The sequence below is a fragment of the Rhagoletis pomonella genome, unplaced genomic scaffold, assembly GCF_013731165.1.
Source record: "Rhagoletis pomonella isolate Grant_MI unplaced genomic scaffold, Rhpom_1.0 Rhpom_scaffold_00001, whole genome shotgun sequence".
Classification (NCBI taxonomy): Eukaryota; Metazoa; Arthropoda; class Insecta; order Diptera; family Tephritidae; genus Rhagoletis; species Rhagoletis pomonella.
Window position 1 is genome coordinate 7,137,865 of NW_023458555.1, and position 9,227 is coordinate 7,147,091.

Below are 9,227 nucleotides of genomic sequence, written 5' to 3' on the forward strand. Positions count from 1 at the left end.
ATCAAGCCTGTGCTTGGTGGCCAGGCAATGCCACGCTTAAAATCTTAGGGTGGGGTTTAGTACCGCTCACAACTATTTCGGGCTATTCCGTCCAAATGGGTGGCCCGATCCAAAAAAAAATTTCACACACTTGTAGTCAAGGGTCCACGCAATATTTTAACACTCACTTTTGTAAATTTTGGTTACTAATTTATTTACAAATTGGGTTTGAAATATGCCCTTTTTTGTAAAATTCGGAAATTAGCGTACATTTATCACTCCTATTCTGCTTAAATTAGCCACTTCACCAATATATTTTTATATTCCCCTTCACTTTACACTTTACTTGATTTGTTATAACTTGCTTTACGACTTTAATATTAACCAATTCATCACAATTCATTAAATAAAAACACCTTCAAAATCACGCGTCTGACTTTGGTTGCATATGCAAATTAAATGGCGGAGTTCAGCTGTCAAACTCCAAAATATGCAAAAGAATGAGAGACAAAAGAAGATAGGATATAACCCAGTAAGCATTAAAAATATACAAAGGTGTTCTCTGCAAAAGGTGTTCAGCTCCTTTTCTTCGCAAAACAGAAAGGAGAATTCTACTGCCTGAGGGTTATAATCCCTAAGTGCGGCCGAAGGCCGCCTACGCAGAAAGGTGTTCTCTGCAAAAGGTGTTCAGCCCCCCTTCTTTGGCAACACAGAAAGGAGAATTCTACTGCCTGAGGGTTATAATCCCTAAGTGTGGCCAAAGGCCGCCTACGCAGAAAGGTGTTCTCTGCAAAAGGTGTTCAGCCCCCCTTCTTTAGCAACACAGAAAGGAGAATTCTACTGCCTGAGGGTTATAATCCCTAAGTGCGGCCGAAGGCCGCCTACGCAGAAAGGTGTTCTCTGCAAAAGGTGTTCAGCCCCCCTTCTCTGGCAACACAGAAAGGAGAATTCTACTGCCTGAGGGTTATAATCCCTAAGTGCGGCCGAAGGCCGCCTACGCAGAAAGGTGTTCTCTGCAAAAGGGGTTCAGAACCCTTTCTTTGGCAACACAGAAAGGAGAATTCTACTGCCTGAGGGTTATAATCCCTAAGTGCGGCCGAAGGCCGCCTAGGCAGAAAGGTGTTCTCTGCAAAAGGTGTTAAGCCCCCCTTCTTTGGCAACACAGAAAGGAGAATTCTACTGCCTGAGGGTTATAATCCCTAAGTGCGGCCGTAGGCCGCCTACGCAGAAAGGTGTTCTCTGCAAAAGGTGTTCAGCCCCCCTTCTTTGGCAACACAGAAAGGAGAATTCTACTGCCTGAGGGTTATAATCCCTAAGTGCGGCCGAAGGCCGCTTACGTAGAAAGGAATTCTACGCAAAAATACATTTGTTAAAAAGAACATTTTTTTTTATAAAAACTTTTTTTTTCTATTTTTAATTAACTTTTTATTCTTTATTCAAAATCCCCCTCATATCTAATTTGGCATAATTTCTTTTATTAAAAAATCCCACGGTTTCTGTTAGTTGGGTCATATTCCACTTCAAACTGCTCAGTTTGCCTAAGAAAAATCCGTTTTTCCCCCTTTTTCAAACGGTTCCCTAGGTGCCTGTGGGAGGAGTCCGAGGGAGGGGTTCCCCTTTTTAGAAAGCGGCGACTGTCTTCTTTCTATTGGGGGGTGTTTTGGTGGCCCCTCCCCCTCCCCCTCCACCCCCCACCCAAAAAACGGTGTGAGTGGTACTAAACATTTCCCAACCTCTTTTGGAAGGACTTGGAATACTTACTGATAGTTTTTTCAGCTTCATTATATTATGTGTATTTGTAGAAAAATTCTTCTAAACATTGTTAGATGTTTTATGAAAATAAAAGCCAATGTGCATGCAACTCAGGGCGCCTTTGTAGATTTTTATGATGATTGTTGATGCATTCTGATTACATATAAAACGGACAGATAGCCAATTTGGCAGCGCATGTACACGACTGAGGGCCTACTCTGATCTAAATCAATCAATAAACCGTTTTTAGTTCCATTTGACAATGTGTTTTTACCTATTTAACGACAAATGCAATTGAACTTGACATAGTGAAAGCCAGCCTTAACGTCCGTCACTATCTTTTTTGACCTTAAAATGCTACCCTCAACGTCAGCAAAAAATTTTTACTTCAAAATAAAATTAGTTAATGGGTTTTTTAATGCTTGTTATAATTTTAATGCAATAAATTATTGCAATAGCATTCATTTAAACATTTTAATGTTAATACAAAAAAAAATCATTAGCATTATTTCTTCGAAATTAATGCATTGAAGTTTTCATTTACATACATATCAAAAATTAATGCATTAGTTTTTTGCATTTACATTAAAATGCTATGCATTAAACAATTTAATGCATTTTTCACAACTCTGGTAAGCATGCATGTTATAGTACGACTTTCATCACAATTTTAATAACTTACTCGAGTTTTTATTTCATGAGCCTGCGCTAAGTGGAGCTAGAGCAACTTAGAGCGCGATTTTCTGCACTTGCTTTTTTGATGGAGGAACTTACAGCAAGCAACCGTTTTGAAAATTTCTGCCTGATAAGTGTTTCATGAGATTTGTGATCTGAGTTGCTCTAACTTGCTATATTTTTTTTTGATATCTGCTCGATTCTGCTCTAACTTGAGCTGCTCTGAACTTTTTTCGGTCTCATTAAACACAACTAATATGTAATGTTTATATGTTAAATAAAACTACATCTTAGGTTTTTTTCTAGCATGTCGAATTTTTTTTTATTGATGACATATATTTTAGGATTTTTAACATTTGCATGAAAACCCAAAATAACTAATTTCTAGTTGAATTTTTATGTATAAAAATACCCATAAATAGACAAATTAAATCAGAAAGACCTAAGTAATTTCGAAGTTATAAGTGTTTTTTACTAACGCTGTTGGTTTATAAGTAAAAATTCAATTCTAAATTTATTAATTTTTGGCATTTTATGCAAATTCCTAAAATATTTACTATGTCACTAATAAAGAAATCTCGACGTGCTAGAAATAAGCCAAATATGTATTTAAATTTAACGCACCGAGATATTAAAAAAATAAAATAAAAAAATCCCAGGCCTGTGTAATCTATAAATCAGGGTTGCAGACGGGAAAGTCATATTTTTAGTACAGGATTATTTTGGATATCAGAGGAGAAAATTTAAATTCTTAATTACGTATTGTAACAATATTGCGAAATTTATAAAGGGCAGCAATCTATCGGATATCCGATGGGACGGCTCTTATTTTTTACATGGTATTCGGAATCCGGTCATCCGGCAAAATCTCTATCCGGCACATCCATATAAATTCAACTATCGGAATCGATGGTTAAATATGTTAGCATGTCATGAATTTTTGTTGGCAGGTCATGAGCTGCATTGAACATTTCCTTGGAAATAAGGGCACATATATGTATGAATAAAAGGTTTGCCGGCCTTCTAAAATTTAATGGGCTACAAAACTGCATAGTTAGAAATTTTGTTGAATTTTTAAAATTTTTGAAATATGGACTTATGTGGTTTTTGTTAGACAATGAGCAGTATTTTTATAAAAAAAAATAACCATTAGACAAACAATGGAAAACAGCTAAAACCGGTCAAAATGTCGTGACCCTATTAATTTTCACATGGCTGTATGTATTTATGTATGTACATATGTATGTCCTTTTATTAACTTTTTGTATCATTACTGCTTTACTGCATGTTTATGTGTACATAATAAAATTTTAATCGCAAAAAAAACTAACTTATAATTTCTTTATTTCTTCAATTTACTTTCTTCGGCTTCGACTGATTATCGCTTACTCAAAGTACTTACTTAGTATGCTATACTGCTTACGAACCCAAGCGGGAAGCGTGAATTATCTACATAGAAATAAGAAAATAATATTCATATGCACATGCACATATGTATATGTTTATATACAATGTATATACATATATCTCTATTATTAGTCTGTTAAATGCCATTTTTCCTTACATCCAACTGTTATTGACAGCAGTTATTCCATACCTTCATATGTACATTGTACATACATACATCAATCAATTCTGCATTGCAAGATTGTCGGCAGTAAACAATTATTCGTCTTTTTCGTTCTGACCACCCGGACCGACGATGCTTTTCAGTGGCTCAACACTTTGACTTTACACTTAGCTCAAGCAGACTAATATATTTAACATACAATAAGGTCATTTGGCATTTGAACTTTTTCAATTTGTATTAATTTGTCAAGGGGTGTGTGTACTCAGAACTAAATAATCATCAGCTAGAATAGTGCAGCTGATGTTTAGTTGGAAAGTGGAGAAAGCGGATTTTCATTTCGTACATTTGTACACTGAATGATAACTGAGCATAGGGTTTCTCTCAACAGTTTTCATTGTAATGTACATAAATAGGAAGCTTCAATTAAATTGCTGGCTGACTTGTGTAGGCGGCCCGATTGAATTTTTGCGCAGCAGAACAATCATTTTTGACGAGATTTTTTTTTTTTTAAATTGGATATCATTGCATATATGCATTGTAGTTACATACATACATACATACATATGTATGTAAAAGCGTTCGTGTAATATAAAGGATATAGCAGTCAGTTTCCAAATGGCTTTGCAAGGGAAGGGAGGATCTACATACATATCAAGCCCTAACCGCCAAAAATATGTATGTATATAAGCGAATTTTTTTCAACATTTTCCGTTTGATGCAGAAATGTTCCTAGAGCATCTAGATGCATTTCCGCATCAGAAATCAAATTCAAATCAATGGAGAAAAAATGTGTAGTGGTAAATAAGCTAAATCAATCGTTTTAACGAATCTAGCTATTTTTTCAATGTTTGTGCTGATGGGGATGTGTGTTCTCTATGTGTTTTGACAGCCGTTATTGATTAAAATTAGAAAATACAACGATTTTTTCTTGATTCGCATGGTGATTGGATCTGAATCACCTACGAATTACGTGATTCGGTTCGTAATTGGGGCGCCAATCACGAATGAGAGAGCGAATTACGAATGGGAGAGCGAATCACATTGGCGTGGAAACATCGTTTAAACAACAATGGATGCTAGCAATGCAAATAGGTTTTTAAAGCTATTTTTAATAAAATATTGAGTTAAAATACATATATTTAAATTGCTTAATATAGCAGAAAAAGTGAACACGGTGGCACAGAGAAGAAACTAAATTTTCCCTTGAGTTGTGAGAACAACAACCACAACAAATTTGTTGGCTAGTAATATGAGATTTGCCTGTGTAAATAGAATTGCGTACATATTTAGAGCTTTTCTAAAAAAATAAATAATAATAAAAAATTAAAAGTTTGTTTTAAAATTTTGTTGAATTATTCTACAAAGTTTTAAATTTGAACTTATACATACGTCTTTTGTTAGATAATAAGCTGTATTTTTTATCAAAAAATGACAAACATTAAACAAACAAAAGATTATTTTTCACATGACTGTATGTATCTACATACAAATTTAGTTTTTTAAATCAGTTGTAACCAGAGACCTTAACGATTATAAGAAATAAAATTAAATATTTTGTATAATTATAAGATGTGTTATTTTTACACACAATACATCTACGCTTAAAGACTAAAAAAAAACAATCAGCGACAATTTCCATTTCCAAACAAGTAATTTTGATTTTATCGACAACTATTCATAAACGCACATAAAGTTTGTCGCTTAGAGCTCCATACAATTTTTAAATGCAGATAAAAAAAACACGCCTATTATTGAACAATGGAAAAGTTGTTTTCGTCTCCTGAGATGAAAATCAGACTAAAAACTTTTTCACCTTCTCCTAATAATTATCTGTGACTTTTATTTTTTTTTCGTCTCGCTGGAAGTTTATATCAACATGAAAATGATGTACGTATTTTCATAATAATTATCTACATGCGACTTTTATTGAAATGAAACTTCTTAATTGAGTTCGGAGATTTAACCCGTTAAATTATTCATGTCATCGAATCTGTATCGTTCGTTCGATTTTCAAAAATGAGATGTCAAATTAAAGGGATTTGCTTGTTAATTTTTATTGTGGCGTATTCATATTTATTTCAATAGTGTTATTGAGCTTTGTTTGTACCACGATCGGTAGAAGTTATAGCAGCTATTTCGGAGATCATCACATCTCTTCATCAGGGCTTTGCTTTTGGACATAGTTTTTTGAAAAGGGTTGCCAGATGTTAGCAAATCAAATTCCAATAATCGAGCTCGGAGATATTTGCGATTAATTTCATGAAATCGGCTGTAAATATACCGATTCTATTATGAGAAAACGTGGGACGTAAATTATTTCCGTCTTGAAATAAACGTGCCGCGAGACGAAACAAAAAATTAAAACCCCATATAATTATTATGAGAAGACGTAAATAATTTCCATCTGAAAATAATCGTCCCCCAAGATGAAAAAAGATATTTCTCGTAAATAATTTTTATACAAACACGAAAAAAATTTCTCTTAAAACAAGGCGACGTTTTTGATCCCAAATATTAGGGTAATAATAATTCCCATAGATCGAATCAAAGAAATTTTGTAATCAAGAACGAAGAGATCTAAGAAAATAAGTTGAACTAACTATGCCTTTTTCATACTGATTTAAAATTTGTAAGCATTTCTATATGACATACGTACATACATATGTACGTGTACATACATATCGTTACTATAATATAGAAATGCCCTAACTTATTTTCATTCAAGATCCAGTTTTGCACAAAGGTGGGTGGATTACTCACCAAAATCCTGCTACATTATAAAATTAGTTACAGTTAAAAGAAATAACTTGATTTTCTTGGGCTTATTATATATAAGGTAAACGACATGTGCAACCTTGGACTAGATTACAACACAATCTTCTATGTACTTTTTTTTTGTCATTTGGTCATTTCATCCATGCCATTGCAGTTAACGCACAATACAGCACAATTCAGATAAGCTTTATCTAAATATAAAAAGTCTTGTTGTCAAAGCAAATGAAAGAGTGAATTTTTATCATTACATTCATTAACGCCCTATTAATGTTTATAATTTTTATGCAGACACTAACATTTACGATTTTCCCCAGTAGGTAATTTCAGTAGCTAAAATCTCTTCCAAAAGGTCTTCTTGAGAGTCAAGAGGCTTTCCATTCTGCTTTCCTTCTCCTTTCTTTTTTTATATGGAGTGGCACAAATTGAAGGCCTTCTGCTTTCGCTGCACATAGAGGGTGTTCAAGAAGGACTTTTGTAGGACGTATTTTAGAAGACCTGTGGAGGAGTTCCTTTAAAATCGTAAAAAAAAAATTTCATCCGATCTGGGTAATATTAGGCGTAAAGTGTCTGCAATTAAGAATATTCCTGAATTTTACAGGTTACTATAAAAAAACTTGCTGTCACAATCAATAAAGCTATGAAAAAATGCCATGTGGAAACATATATAGGACTATTTTTATTAACGGGTATTTTTAAAATGCCATTTGGAAATGAACTCTTACGGCCGCACTCAGCAAAGTTCAACAAATTAGCTCTAACGGGCACTTAATGATCGTAAAATCTGTTAATGTTTCCTCTCATAGTTAAAAGATAAGGGCTAATTAGTCAATGATAAATTTAAGTATGGCCTCAGTTGCCAGTCCTTATATTCCGGCTACCATCTTGGAAGCTCTTTTCTGTATTTCGAATGACAAATTAAAAGATCTACTAACGAGAGGTTTTAGTGGTATTCTATTTATCTTTTAGAAATAAGTTTTTTTAAAAACTTGACGAAATTAAAAATTATTTTTTAAAACAATAAGAACTAAAAATTTGAGAAAGTGAAAGTAAAAAAGAAAAAGATGAATGAAAAATGTTTCTAGCCATTAAATTAAATTAAAAAATATTTATTTTTTAAACAGTAAAACTTAGAAATTAAAAGAAAAGATTTTCCAAAAAAAAAAATCCTTCACCTCTAATGACACGCCAGAGCTTTGTTCACTGGGCCATTGCGACTGTTACAGCAACGTTACCGAAATTGAAAATTATTGAAAACAAACAAACAATTTCTTTATCATTCGTTAAGTACTGGTTTTTCGTAACTTAACTTTAATGTTCATTAAATGCTGCTAATGAACTGATTAACTGATTCTGAGAGGGAATTTTTTCATATCGTTACAGAGGAACACCATAAGGGCCAGTTTTTCAGTGAACGGCCGTAGTTTAAACTCAGCTTTGTTTCATAGCTGAACAATAGGAGGGTTGCCATCTGTTTAAAAAGTGAATCAAAATCATTTAATAAGTTTAGTAAGTTTAATGAATTATTAAAATATGCATATCAATCGAGGGGGGTTTGAAAAAATTTGATTTCTGAGCTGTATTTAGCGGGGTTGACACATGTTTAAAAAATCAAATTCCACTTAATTCAGCTGTTAACTAAAATATATATCGCGAAGGAGAGTTAACAAGGATTAAGCTTGAAAATTCTTTTGAAGAGGGCTGTCAATTAACTTTTAGTTAAGTATAAATAAAAAGTTTATGAATTATAAAAATACCGTAGTCAAACGAAAAAATTTTAAGAAATCTTTAGTTTGACCATTTGGAATGTTTAAAGAGGGTTGCCAAGATAATCCAAATTATTCAATTATTTAGGAATGTTGCCATTTGTTCGAACAATCAAATGAAAATTAGTTGATTGAAATACATGCGTATCACAATGTCAGTCGAAAGAGATTTAAGGAGATTTTATTTTGGGAATACTTTTGAAAGGAAATTTCAAAAATGAGAGTTCAATTTAAAGACCTTACCTGTAGATGTGTAGTAAAGTTTATACATAATTTTTTTAATTAAGATCATTTTTCATCGGTATAGGGTGATTTGAAATTTGATGAAACTAAAAACATGCACTATGCCTACGGTGACCATATTTATGATAGCCGAATACGGGACAAAAAATAATTTTGCGAATTTTTTCCACAATAGCTTACAGATCTTAAAGCATTCTTCAATGATCCTAGATGTATGTATTAGCCCTGAAACAGTATCCTTTTAGTAGCTTCGCAAATTTGTAGGATAATTTTCTCAAGATTTTTACCACGTAAAATAAAAAAACTCATAAAATTTTAGTATAGTAAAGTACAATTTTATGTCGCTAAGGCTTGCCATTAATTTTTGGCAATTTTTTTTGTTGACGTTAGTACGCATTTTTTCATACAAAGTATATTCGACCATTTTTTTTATAGAGGAGCAAATGAGTCTGCCATTCCACGCTACTAGA